The following is a 14,748-nucleotide window of genomic DNA, read 5'->3' as shown; positions in this document are numbered from 1 at the left end:
CAATAAACACCATAGCCCTGTACTGGGAACAGGATAATAATGAAAATTCACAAACTTCCAGCCATACCATGAAAACCCAGTATCTGTGTTATTAAGAACAGCAGAAGAAGATGGAAGCATAATGATTCCATTTGACTACATATCATTATATCCCACTGATACAATTACAATGGATTTTTGTGACTTTTTTTTTAAATCTAATTACATGAGTGGATGACACAGACTAAAGCTGTTTGTCAATTTATGAAAGGCTGTGTGAGGGAAAATGGAACACCAGTTGAAATGGCTGTTAAACAAAGAAGCCTTATATAATGGAAACATTGAGATGAGCAATTGTTAAGTGGCAAATAAAGCATGGTCTTTATGGGAAATATGGTCTTCAGTATTAATGTGGAACATCATCATAATTTCAAAAAAATTGTAAAAACAAATCTACAGTTGAACAGTCAGTATCTTTAGAAGAGATAACCTATAGCCTCCTGACCAAGCTGATGAAGTGAGTGTCTTACTATATACCTCATCAATAATAACAATTCCATTGCAAATGGAATGGTGTTTGTCTTATATTTTAAAACTCAAGGAAGTGTTATTTTATTATAATTTTATAACTGCCAAGTTTAAGGTTATACGTTTTTAAAACAAAATTGTAAAAGCATTTTCTACAATTCTTCACATATATTCAATTTTCAATTGTTTATAGTTGTAAGAGTACATCTGTTGAAAGTTCTATGTCTCTTTTTTTTTATTTTGTCTATTGAATCTTGGCTACTAACCTTTTGATCCTATCTACCTTTCATGGTGGTGGTTTCAAGGGTGAAACCATGAGCCAAGAAAGTTCTCTGTTCTGAGTTGTGGTTGATAACTGTGAGTTCTGTGTAACTAGTAGGGACTTGGTAGGGTGCCTGTATTTGCTGATTGTATTTATAACATTTTTTTTCTTCAGAGTCAAAAGATGAGAACATTTATTTCATTATAACATTTGTATAGTTCACTAACTTGATAAATTATGGAACTGTTTATGGTGAGATACATGTAATTTAATGCTAGGAAATGAATATGTGATAGCAGTTCAATAATGGTACATTTAATTTTTTTCACATGTAGTATATTATTAAAAAAAATTCAAATTAAGAAATGGGTTCATAGATTTACCTAATAGATTAAGGGTAATTGAATATACATACTTGGCTTGACAATGGTCATTAAAATTTATCATATCAAAGAAATGATACCAGTAGCAGAACACTGCAAAATTTCTAACTCAGAAAAATATAACTGTTATAATAGTACTCAAGAAACATTGGGAATATCTCATCTTTCCAGTTATCTTTTAAATACAGGTGAAAACTTAATATAAGAAGCAGCTGGATAAGGGGTAAAAGCCTCACTGTTTAAGCACTCAGTGTCATAGGTTTTAACAATTCACTGTCCATGGCCAACTGTGTGTAACCTCTCCTTGGTAGGAACCTTTTATTTTAGAATTGCAAGAATTAGCACCATTTAACTTTCTTATATAGAATACAGTTGAAGTGCAATGCATTCACCCAACAACCACTCATAATAAATACCTTATATTTCTCAAACTTATATAATTATATTGCAAATATTGAAAAGAAATAAAACTATGTTACTGTTTAATAAAATAGAATATAATCACTCAAACATGATTCTTCAAAGTTACCAAATTAGTTCAAGTTACAAAAGAATTAACTATATTAAACACAAGTCAGGCAAACTGGGATTAGCATAGTCATGTGATGTTTGTCTATCCATTCATGACTTTTGATTTCATGGTTTTATGATTATTTAATAGGATAAAAACAAGTGATAATGTTTTGACTTGGAATGCCTCTGTAAAAATATACCATTTAAAATAGTCCAAAGAAATGTGACTAGAAAACTGTATATTTCATAAACTGTTATATCATTATGAAGAGTTTATATAACTTAAAATATGTTTATATTGAAATCCATTATAATAAGTCTATGAATTGAAAGAGAAACGTTCTCAAAGGAAAAACAATTATTATTACAAATTGAAGTATAGCAAACTGGTAGGAAACAGTAAGTCTTTGGATTTACAATGCTAAAATCAAGGGTTCAATTCCCCTCAGTTGACACAGTAGACAGCCAAATGTGGTTTTGCTATAAGAAAGTGCACACACATTAAAGTATAGTTTCCACCCTTTTAACTGATGAGTGACAGAAGACCAAATATTATATGTGATTTTTTATCAAAACTACTTTGTACTTTATTGTTTGTCTAAGTCCAGATAATGAGCAGTTGATTGATGCAGAGCATTTATTTATCTTGTAGATAAACTGGCAGAAGTTTTTGCATTAAATTTAAATTATTTACAGAAACAAAACCATGAGGATAACACAATGTGAATTTAAAATATTCAGGTTAGTATGATGCCTAACAAATGAAGATTGGCAATATTGGTAGAATAATTGGTCTTGTTTTGGTATCTCAATTTATTTTTGTTATTATTAACAACACAATAGTTATTAAAATCACAAAAGAGGTTTTAATATTGATGTTAAGTAAACTTATATTCTTATTTGTTGTTTACAAATAAGGGAAGCATGATTATAATTAATTACACTTGTAATAAAACATTGTTAGATTGCTGGATTCAGTGAAATGTATCATTTGCAAGTGATATAAAAATATAGTGTAGTTTGAATATTATTTTTATTATACACTCTTCTAATCCTTGAAAATTCATAAGGGGCTATATTAAGAGTTGTAGTGTAAATATATAATATAGGTCGCATACTATTATCTTATGACAAATATAATTATCTAAAAGTTGTAAAAGTCATACACATTATAACAAATGACCTGTAAATACTATTCTGACCACTGTATCTCAGCTGGTCCTTTCAGCTGTGGGTTGTTATAATGTTACACTTAATCCCACTGCTTGTTGTTAAAAGGGTATTGGCAGTGGGAGATGTTGAGTAGTACCTTCCATCTTCCACTACTAAATTAGAGACAACTAGAGCAGATTGTTCCTGATTAGCTTTGCATGAAATTCAAAACAAAGCAAGCATGGTTGGTTGAACACTATTATTACACTCTTCTAATCCTTTGAAATCCTAAGGGACTAGATAAAGAATGCAGTGTTTATAATTCTTCTAATGCTAAAGTATTATTATTAAAAGCATAATTAAAACCATATTTTAGTTATGTAATATCATTTTACAAAACCTGATCTAAAACTAAAAAATCAGTTAAATGTATTTTAGTATACTGTTAATAAAGAAATAGTAATTATTGTTTCTTGTAGAATGTTTAAGTATTTATTGCATTTCAGCATACTGTGTCCATAAAAGAGTATGTAGTGCAACTTTGGAATTTTTAAATGAATGGTAATTACTTTGGAGGTTCATTAGCATGCCCACAGTTAGCAGATGGTGAATGGTAGTCAAAACCTGGGACATTGTAGACTTAATAAGGTATTTGAAAAATGAGATATCTTCAGTGCCTTTTGGGCACCATCACCACAGATTTTTCTGATATTATATTTTTAACTGTCATTATTTCTCTTATTTGTGTGTTTTTTACTGAATACTTTAAGGTTTATTGTCATTCACAGGATGTGATGCTGAATTTGTTTGCCCTTTCATAGTTTGTCATTTTATTTTGTACTTCTCCATGTGTTTAAATAAATAAATATATATATCTATGTATGTGCTATGTACTTGTAATCAGAAAATGTTCATTATGTCACTGTTGCTAAAGGTATTCAACTTGTATTTCTCCAACCTTTTTATAAAATAGGCTTAAGTACTTCCTGGCATCAGCTTAGTCCTTTAGCTTCAGGGCTCTTGAAGAACCAAGGCAAAGATAAAACCTAATCCTAGAAAGTTGCATTTTATTATCAACCATGTGAAGATACACTGTTTATAGATTCTCTACACATAGGAAACTAGGTAATAAAAGAATCTGGATATCTAACACTCATCTGTCAATTACATTAAACATTGTAATCAATGAGGGAACTACTGTAATACATAATACATTGAATGGTTTATAAACTCGTGGACATTGTTTTAAAAAGCAGTGTGAAAGAAACCAAAAGCTTTGAAAATAATATGGAAAAGAATAGATATGAAGGTGCTATGCAAAAGTACTTTTTTACTAAAAGAAACAAAGACTTACAAATGGATGTTTATGTATTAATAACAAGAATTATGATATTGTGATACGACAGAGATTAAATATTTACAGTATTAAATTATAAGAAGTTATGAGTAAGGTAGGAAGGAAAATAGAAATGTTAAGAATCCATTGTTTTTCTGTTGCTACACAGATATCGTTTTTTATTATTATGTAACCGGGTTGTAAATGTTTAACTCTTGAGTCCCAGAGAGCAGACGTAAAATAAAAAAAGTAGTAGATATGGAAACCTGTGAATGAAACACTAATAAAAAGGAAGATTGACTGTGTATGTAAAGCACAGTAAATGGTGACTTGTTTTTCATTTGAAGATGTATGACTGGATAAAAGCAGCAGTAGGTTTACATTGTGTTTGTTATCAATAATCATAAGATGGCAATGAGACTATCATGGTAAATGAGTCTGCTGTCACTGAAAAAAAAAAAAGGAATAATGAATCCTCATCTTATGACTCTGAAGTCCTAATCAAAAGAGAAAATAACTAGTAACATGTACATTAAACTGAAATCTGAACCAAATGTGTCATTCTACAAAAATAGTAGTCTTCAAATGAGAATCTAAATGAACACACCATTCAAATTCTCATAAAACAAAAAAAATCTTACCAACAATATTTGGCATAATTTTATATTCTGTTTAACAATAGCAATTTTAATAAAAAAATAATAAAATCCTATAGTTAGATTGATTTAAGATATATATTTTTAATTATAGTGCAGAGATATAAAGGCTTTCATAGAGAGTATTATGCTATTGAAAATTGATAACTGTTATGAATCACATGTTATAGACCCTCACATTTATTCATAGACTTAGATCATAATGATATGTTCAGAGTGAGGACTAGACCTGGCATGGCCAGGTGGATAGGGTGATTGACATGCAATCTGAAGGTCATTAGTTTGAATCCCTTACTTACTTACATTCTTACTCTTTCAGGAATAGGAGCATTATAATGTGATGGTCAATCCTACAATTTGTTGGTAAAAGAGTAGCCTAAGAGTTGGCAGTGCATGGTGATAACTAGCTGCCTTCCCTGTAATCTTACACTAAATTAGGGACAGCTAGTGTAGATAACCCTCATATAGCTTTGTGTGAAATTCAAAACAAACAGACTGGGGACTTAGATTATCCCTCATACTTAATTAGCGTAGGAAGTAAATGAATATGGATAATTTGAGGTGCCAAGAACATCCAGATAAAGACGTGCAACAAGTCATGCTCAAACCACAGTAAGTAAAGTGAGGAATCTTGTAACCAATCAGAATGCATGAATATATAGCCAGTGAAAAAAATTGTCCATGTGCCCAAGGAACAATATACAACATAATAAAGAATTTTCTCCATCTGAAAAAGCGATACATATCACGTGTGCATACACTGCTTTCATGACACGGTCATGGAAAAGAATAGTAATCATAGAAAACTTTATAAATGGTACCTAGCCAGGTGTTGTATCTTTTATACCATACAGAAATATTGGCTTTTACATAAAAAAGGCTAACAGGATATGGCTTCTTAAGATAAAACTTCTATTCACACTTTATGTTTAGTAATTGCATACATCAAGTGGGGATGGAGAGTATAATGTGTATTCAAGCTATTCAACATGAGTATACATACACACAGTCAAGTCATTGGATGCAGTGTTTATGGATTTCTATGTAACTGAAATATTGAAACGAGCAGGTGAAAACTACCATTATCATAGACTATATAGCTTATGGAAAGCATACATGGGACATTTTTCAGTGGAAACTACGTTGAATGCATGTCCATCAAGCTGCACAGTTCTCAGACACAGCATAACCAAGTGTAACAGTATGGATTGTAACAGCGACGAGACTCCAAAATCGTGTTAATGAAATATACTCAACTTTTAATTGCTATGAACCTACAAAATACACGAATTAAATAAGGGGATAAATCTGTCATTATATAAAATAAAAGGTTTTAACTTACAGCCATTACAATAACATCAATCACTACTAACAATATAAATTTGTTTTGTAATTAAAACAAAGCTATACATATATAAAAATCTTGCTCACATGACTTCCCCTCAAAACTTATGATCTTTATTTTAATAACGCAATTTATAATAAAACTAGCTCGTGTCCTAACATTTCTATTGTTCTTAGCCAATTATTACGTGAGCTGTGAAACTATAATGCAAAGTAATAAATGGATGTATCATATCAAACTGTGTTTATGTTACGCTCCAGGCTTTTGGGCCCGGCATGGCCAGGTGGGTTAAAGCGTTCAACTCGTAATCTGAGGGTCGCGGTTTCGAACCCCGTCGCACCAAACGTGCTCACCTTTTCAGCCGTGGGGCGTTATAACGTGATGGTCAATTCCATTATTCGTTGGTCAAAGAGTAGCTTAAGAGTTGGTGGTGGCGGCTAGCGCAGATAGCTCTCGTGTAGCTTTGTGCGAAATTCAAAACAAATCAAAATAGGCTTTTGAAATAAACCTGGCCTCCATAGCTCAGTGGTTAGAGCACTGGTCTTGTAAACCAGCGGTTGTGAGTTGGATCCTCATTGGGGCTATGGAAGAAACATTACAGAAGAATGAGGTAGTTACCTGCCTAACATTTAAGTAATAGGTCTTGTGCACCCGACCCTTCTATGTATTTAAAAATTCAACATACCCACAAGAAGAAGCCAGATGAATTTTCAAATAAAGAAATTAGTGAAAGACAATTTGTTTAAAATATTTCAAAAATTTTCATACTTTGGTCTTACTAAACTCAGTACTATAACTTATTTCTTGAGTAATACCAATTACTTTGTAATCAACTTTTGTGTCTAGGAAGAAAATGTTAGATGTTCTTCAGCTCGTAAATAACGGATATAAATGTTTAAAATTTTTTCATCTTTAAAATATTCTTAGTTGTGAGTAGGCAACCAATTGCATGACAAGATAAATTGTTTACCTTAATAAACTGCACAGGCCTTGGTGTTTTGACTAATTATAAATTACAAGTGATTAATATTATATAATATATTATGTCAGAAATTACTTTTAGTGGTATATATAGTAATGTAAATAATGGGTGTGTTAGGCTAAAGATTCTTCTATAGTAGTTCTGTGGCTTGTTGGCGATAAATTCAACATTAAATGAATAGCATTCACCCCACTTGTTTTTTGGAAGAATATACATATTTGAAACAAATGTAAAATTATTTACACGATTGAGATCATAGTGGTATCTTAAATACTACACAGTTCTCTTCTTGTTATCAAAGGTTCAATTAGTCCAATTCAATTGTTTTAGAATTCATTTGATAAACCGAGCTATTTTTCACTATTTTATCGTAATAGTATCTATACGTAATTCGCTTCCGCTGTTGCATGAGTTACCACAGTTGTATTCTGAACTTCTAATAATCGTCTGCTCTTCGTTTTCCAAGCGTCGTCTTGAAATATTTTTTATGTCTTGGGAACAATTTTAACATTTCAGTGTATTTCCACCGAACAAATTTATCCCTGTAAAATGTATCCACGACTGAACATCTTAACTCATAACACTGCTTATGAACATTATAAGTTTCGTTAGAATTTCAAATGCTACTCCAGTTTTGCGATTTCTAACAAGTTTGAGAAAAACAAGAACTAATTTGATTACAAACCAAAACGGAGGGAAATATCCAGAGATTAAGAGAACTTCAAATATGTAAGGACGTCCGACCGATACGCTGTGTTTAAGAAGTTGGGTTTCATCACATTGTGCAGATCTGACATTCAAACTACAGTGTGAATAAATTAATAGGGCGAGTAATCATATGTAAAGACAGAAGTTTAATAACGACTAAAAAATTGCTACAAATATGAGGGTTTCTTAAAGTTAAAACTGAAAGGGTAACGGAAAGCAAACAGAAAATTTACAAGCAAATGATCAATCTCTGAATGTGACATTAAACTATGTTTTAAACATAATTACCAATAATATTTTAATTTGATGGATTAAAAGTTAACAAGTTTCAGAAATATGACCTATCAATTTCAGTGATAGGAAGACTTCAAATTTCTAACATTCCTGGCTGATTATTTCGATGCAAATTATTGACACGATAACTGGCATATTGTTGTAAGTTACATTTCAGACGTTTGAATTTAGGTACTAGCTTGAGGGCACGCTATTTAGATTAGTCCTTCATTTTCTAGAACTTTCGGTAATATAACGATCGAAAGATTACGAATCATCACGAGTCCACATGATGAAAACAACACATCCCGTTTCAAGAAGTTGGTATGACAGCTAGACCAAGAAGCAAGAATATTACTGGAGATGATTAAACAAAAAGTAAACCGATAACAAATTAAAAATAAATCAGAATCAAGAGTTATGAATTTAACAGGCATTTAACAGAAAAATGAAAAAACAAACAAAAACGTAACACTTAAAGAAGAATTAAATATAAGAATAAATGTAATTGAAAGTAAAGCGTATGAAACTACTGGAGATGTACAGAAAGAGTAAAACAATAATCTTGAAATAGTATGGAAAGGCTCTTATGGCAAAATTGAAGAGGTCAAAGGTATAGAAAGATACAAATGAAATAAATAATGAAAAATGACAATCTTAGAAAATGAATTATTAAATTCAATGATCAGATAAATTGCATCTCTTCTGTATTGACTCAATTGTTTGCTGCCAGTTCAACATCAATAAATTCAGAAACCAATGGACTATTGTGGAAATATACTGTGGGAATTTATGCTAAGCTTAGTTTGAAATAATTTCCATAGTGTATTGTTGTAGTAAACTATTAAAAGGATGAACTTTTATTAACCTTCCTTTCAGCTGAAGGAACGAACTTAACAATTATACATCATTTTCTTTCAGACAAACCTTTAGGGCAAATGTCTCCCTTTTTCATTCAGAAGGGACCAGAAGGTCTCACTGGCTCTCCAAAGTTGGTCAGAAGGATTCGCTCTTGTGACATATTGGTAGAAATATCCACATCTCGAGCACAGTGAATTCCTCTTACATTCCAAGGCAATATACCTATTGAGGTTATGCCTCATTCAACTCTGAATTCGTAACAAGAAGTTATTGTTGATAGGGATTTGAAGAACATCCTGAGTCAGAGATTCCCACTGGTTTCTCCCACCACAAGGAGTTTCTTCAGTAAGGTGTATCTCCACTCCCAAAGATGGAATTTTGATGCCGATCAATGTCCTCATTTTAACATTTACATCACAGCATCCACCTGCTACCAACAAGGCAGGTTATTTTAACTGCAAGGTACGGCCATACATTCCAAACCCTCTCGGATAGTTCCAGTGTCAGCCATTTGATCACTCGGAGACGTCATGTCTTGGTTCCTTGACATGTGCTCGTTGCAGTGGCAAGGATTATGGTGTCTATGAGTATGAAACAGACCCTTGTTGCATCACTTGCAATGGCTCTCACCCATCTTACTTTTATTCTTGCCCTAAATGGTTGGAAGGAATAAAAAGGTGGTACAGTGTTTAAAGACGATTCAAAACATTACTTGCCCTGAGGCTTGAAAATTGCTATCTACCACTTTATGTTGGACTTATGCTGATGCACTTCATTCCACTACTACAGTGGGAGTGCAGACAGATCTCTCTGTACCTCCAAAAGAATCATTCTCAAAACAAACAGAAAGTCTTCTGACATCCATGGTTAAAAAGTTAATGAATCAATGTCAACACCCATCTTTGTCTCTAACATTAATTTCAGCAAACCCCAATATCTGCTTCCTTTGGTTTTGGTTACACTTTCTTCTCCTTTCCCAAGGTGCAAAATGATCATTTGTTTGCACCCTAAGTCACTGGAATCCTCTTCTAACAACAAAGACTTGCCCAATCAACCCAGGGTAGGATCCATTGAGGTTGGTAAACCTCCCTCGAATAAAGACAATAAAGAAATAAAACATGGTCTGCAACCCAATATGCCTACACATAAATAAAAGTAGCCACCTTGATACAATGGAACTGTTGAAGTTTACATTCTAATCTGGGTGACATCAAAACACTTATTTCTTTCTACCATCCTGTATGTCTTTCCTTACAGGAAATCTTTCTGAAACTTGCTGATACAATCACCTTTCAGCAGTTTTCTTTGTACAGAAATGACAGGCTGTGTGATGGACAAGTGCATGGAGGGGTAGCACTGTTGGTTGATCAGCATGTGCTTACCCTGTCTTTGTTACTCAACACACCCTTGGAGGCTGTAGCCATTTGTGTTTCTTTTGTGTCGTACCATCACTGTTTGTTCTCTCTACCTGTTGCTTAGAGAGACCTATGATCAATCAGACCTTGATGCTCTCATTAAACAGTTGCCATCTCCATTTTAATGCTGGGGGCTTTAATGGAAATCGTCCTCTCTGAGGAAGTGCTGATATTGATGGGAGGGTCACTCTGTAGAGTGTATGCTCTCTGATCACAACTTTTCTCTCTTCAATAGTGGTTCTTATACTTATTTTCATGCATCTAGTCAGTTCTTTACTGCTTTTGATCTCTCCATTTACTCCCCTTCACTATTCTCCCACTTTTCGTGGAGGGTTGACAATAACCCATGCAGCAGTGATAATTTTTCTACAATTTTGAGAGAGACTGGCTGTGGTCAATGCCACCCAACCCATGTGCACCAATGGAAAAAGGATCAAGCAAACTTGTTCTCTTTCACTGTTCTTACAGAACTTGATCCTGCCATCATCATCCATCATCAATAGACGACTGTGTGACAGCAATAACTGACTGTATTGTACAGAAAGCTGCTCAAAGTATTCCTAAAGCCTTGACATGTTTCCACAATATCATCATCTGTGGTGGAATCTTGCCTGCCACATGGCACAGAAGACTCAAAATGGACGTGGGATACTTTTCAAGGTATCCCACATTCTCGAATCGCATCACTTTCCAACAGGCCCATGCACATGCTTGGTGGGTAATATGTCAAAGCCAGAAGGACTCTTGGATTAAGTTCACAATCAACATATCTTTTATCACCAGTTGGGCAGAGTAATCACTTCTTTCCTTTGAGCTGATTGTCTCTGTGACTATAATCGTCCCTCTTACACTGGCTCTTCATCAGTCTGTCAGTACATCTGGTTGGATCTGATGATGTGCACAATGAAATGCTGTGCTATCTCTCTCCTGCTTCTCTTGCTGTTTTTCTGATTGTTTCCAACCAGATCTGGCAGGAGAATGTTTTCCTGATGCCTGGCACTGAGCTATATTCCTATCTTTCTAAGCCTGGGAAGGATCCGAAGATTCCTTCAAACTACCATCCAATTGCTTTGATGAAATGTCTCTGTAAGACCTTAGAGAGGATGGTTAAAGCTCGTCTTGTTTGGTTCCTTGAAGAAAATAACCTCCTTTCGCCCACCTAGTGTGTGTCTAACGACAGTGCTCCACCATGGACCACTTGATTCGACCTGAAACATTAATCAGAGAAGCTTTTCTCAAATGACAAAATCTTGTATCAATATTCTTTGATATTGAGAAGGCTTGTGACACAACATGGAGGTATGGCATTTCGCGAGACCTCCATATGTATGGGTTACTTGGCCATTTACCCATGTTTATTAAAAAATTTTTAATGGACAGGTGATTCCAAGTTCATGTGGGTTCAACACATTCCAGTTTTTATCTACAGGAACTTGGAGTTCTTCAGGGCTGTGTTTTGAGTGACACATTTTTCAGTATAAAGATTAATGCCATCACTGAACTACTCCCTCTTACTGTTGCATACGGTCTCTATGTCAATGACTTTCACATTTCATGTCAATCATCAAACATGCAGTATATTGAGCGACAGCTACAAACTGCCCTCAATTGTTTTCTGAAGTGGATCACTGCAAACAGTTTTAATTCTCTCTCTCTAAAACTGTTTGTATGCACTTTTGCCACCAATGGGGTATTCACCCTGATCCTGAACTCAATATTGGTGAAGTTGTGCTAACTGTGGTCCCTGAAACAAAGTTCTTTGGGCTTATCTTTGACTGTAAGCTGAGCTTCATAACACACATCAAGCAGCTACAGGTCAAATGTACAAGAGCACTGAACATCCTCCATGTCCACTCTTTCACATCTTGGGAAGTGGATCAATGTTCTTTGCTAAAGATATATCAGGCTATTACTTGATCAAAACTAGAGTATGGATCACTGGTCTATGGCTCTGCCAGCACCTTGGCCTTCAAGATCATCATCAGGGACTTCAGCTCTGCACCAGGGCTTTCAGCACTTCCCCTGTTCATAGCTTATACGTAGAATCTCATGAAATTTTAACCTCTGCCGTTTGCAACTGTCTTTACTGTATGCTTCAAAACTTCAGTCCTTACCATAACATTCCACCTGGGATTATGTTTTCCTTCCTCAGTGGGCCATGCTTTTGCAAAATAGACAATCAGCCATTGCTCCTTTTGGCCTTTGTATCCAAGTACAGTTGGATGAATTGGGTCTATCCTTGGATAACATTTGCTGTATCCACTGGTCAGCTCATCCTATCATGGCTTATTACAGTCCCAAGATGTAACCTTTCTTTAAGTCATCTGAGAAAAGCAGACACTCCTGATTGGAAATACTGTATGTTATTTGCAGAACATCTTTCAAACCACCCTTCCATTCCTATTTATACAGATGGTTCAAAATCAGGTGACTCTGTGGGCTCAGCCATGGTTTGGTGGTTGTGCACAAAATCCTCTCTACAGTTTCTGTGTTCACTGCTGAACTGTATGTCATTTCTCTTGTCCTGTATCACACAGAAGCTAAGCAGTACTCAAATTGTACTATTTATACTGACTCTTAGTTCTCTACTGATCCTTGAATTGTTTCATCTTAGTTCTTACTGATATTCAAAATCGACTGGCCCATTTCTCTTTAACATCTACTTCTGTTCAGTGTTTCTAGATACTGGGCCACATTGGTATTTGCAGGAACGAGCTTGGTGACACTGCAGATAAATCTGTCTGCTCTGGCTCTATCACTGCTGTTTCTGTTCCATACGTGGACTATGGTCCTGTATTCAAGGCTCAGCTTCATGCCAGTTAGCAGTCGACTTGGGAGAGCAACGTGAAAACAAGCTTTTCTAAATAAAACGTGCTATTGGACTTTGGCTATCTTGCTTTCTTAAGGACCAGAAATGGAAAGAGGAAATTGTCCCAACTAGACTACACATTGGTCACAGTTTTTAATTCATCGTTTTCTTTTATCTGGGACTGATGCACCAATGTATTGTCTGTTACATTAAGCCACATTTTACTGTTTCGGTGTCATTACGACTTAATTATGGCACCATTTTAAACATGTTTTGTCCCAAGGTTTATTTGTTAGATATTGTTATTGGCAATGGTGACATTGTCCACCTTTGAAATGTTTTTAGTTGTTTAAAGTCTATTAATCTTTTTAATGCTATTTAAGTTTGTTTTTTGTTTTTTTTTACTTTATATATTAGACATTTTTTTGATGTGATTCACTTTAAGAATCAAAGTACATCTAGTTCGATCTAAAATTAGAAAATGGCCATAACATCCAATAACTTGAAACCAGGAATGGAAAGACCAACTTCAGGTGACTAATGCTACTTTTTAACTACCTGTTGGTCATTCTGGCAAGTTATGATAATTATAATTATGCTATAAAAAGTCCTTCACAACTTGTATTACTGTAGTTTTCTTCTTACTGCTGTAGACTAGATGTAAAAGTTGGATTTAATGCTATTTGTGTTTTTAATTCAAAAATGTAACTTTGTTTTGTTTTATTTTAATTTAATTTCCTTTAATGAATTTTAATAATTTTACTTTACTTTTAACTTTTAACCAGATGTTTGGTGCACATAGCCTGGTTGCTAGAACACCAAATCAACCAGCCATCCATGTAATTGTTTCCATGTCTAGTTGCATGGAAATGTTACATTATATTTGGGGGTATCATCATATCATCAGATATTATTCTTTTATCTTAGTAACAGTGAATTAGAAGTATGTTTTTTATTATGCTGCTTTCAGCTGTGTTTTCTTTTTCATGCTAAAAAATGTTTAAATGGTTTAGAAAGATATTTAACATGATTCTCTATCTCAGTTGTGTTTTTCTTTTGTTAGTTTACTTTTTTTATATATATATATACTAGTTTTTCTGTATTCGTCAGACACTGAAATGTAGTTTGTTAAGATTTTAGGGAGTATGTGTTTGTTTTTTCTTCCAGACTACACATGTTGACAGATATGGAGAAAGCAGTCTAAGTTTTTACAGGTCTCTGCCCTTCATTTCAAGGAAGCTACTCCTCAGTCAGTAGATTGAACTCCACTCTTAGAAGAGTGGAGAGGAAGAAGAAAATTGGTTCAAGTATGTGTTTCAGGTTTTACTTTTATTGCAAATAGAATATATAAAAACTGCAGTCTCAAAAGCTAGGAATGATTTTTTTATCTAATGATATTGATAATTTAACTTATAGTTTGTATACATTACTGATTATTTCTTTAAAGCTTTAAAGATACCAAATGAGATGTGAAGAAAAAGAGAAAGCACTTATCATTCTTGTTTTAAAAAAAAAGTGTCTCATTATATATCGGGAGCAACTACTC

The 14,748-nt window shown here is 33.9% G+C and overlaps 1 protein-coding gene and 1 non-coding gene across 7 annotated transcripts in view; both read left to right on the top strand.

Moving 5' to 3' along the window:
* Positions 1-476: 476 nt before the first annotated feature.
* LOC143243104 (serine/threonine-protein kinase atr-like) overlaps positions 477-14,748 on the top strand; it is a 67,787-nt gene continuing 53,515 nt past the window's right edge. For 5 of the 6 annotated variants that reach the window (XM_076486846.1, XM_076486850.1, XM_076486849.1 and 2 more), the window contains exon 1: positions 14,370-14,509. The gene's annotated coding sequence lies outside the window, so the exon portion shown is untranslated. Of the gene's footprint in view, positions 497-14,369; positions 14,510-14,748 lie in introns of those variants that run through there. The other variant, XM_076486852.1, reaches the window with a different exon arrangement.
* Positions 6,665-6,738, top strand: TRNAT-UGU (transfer RNA threonine (anticodon UGU)). Its single transcript has one exon. It is a non-coding gene; the product is annotated as a tRNA-Thr (tRNA).

The sequence above is a fragment of the Tachypleus tridentatus genome, unplaced genomic scaffold, assembly GCF_004210375.1.
Source record: "Tachypleus tridentatus isolate NWPU-2018 unplaced genomic scaffold, ASM421037v1 Hic_cluster_2, whole genome shotgun sequence".
Lineage (NCBI taxonomy): Eukaryota > Metazoa > Arthropoda > Merostomata > Xiphosura > Limulidae > Tachypleus > Tachypleus tridentatus.
The sequence above is the reverse complement of the archived record's forward strand: the minus strand, read 5'-3'. Positions and strand labels throughout refer to the sequence as shown.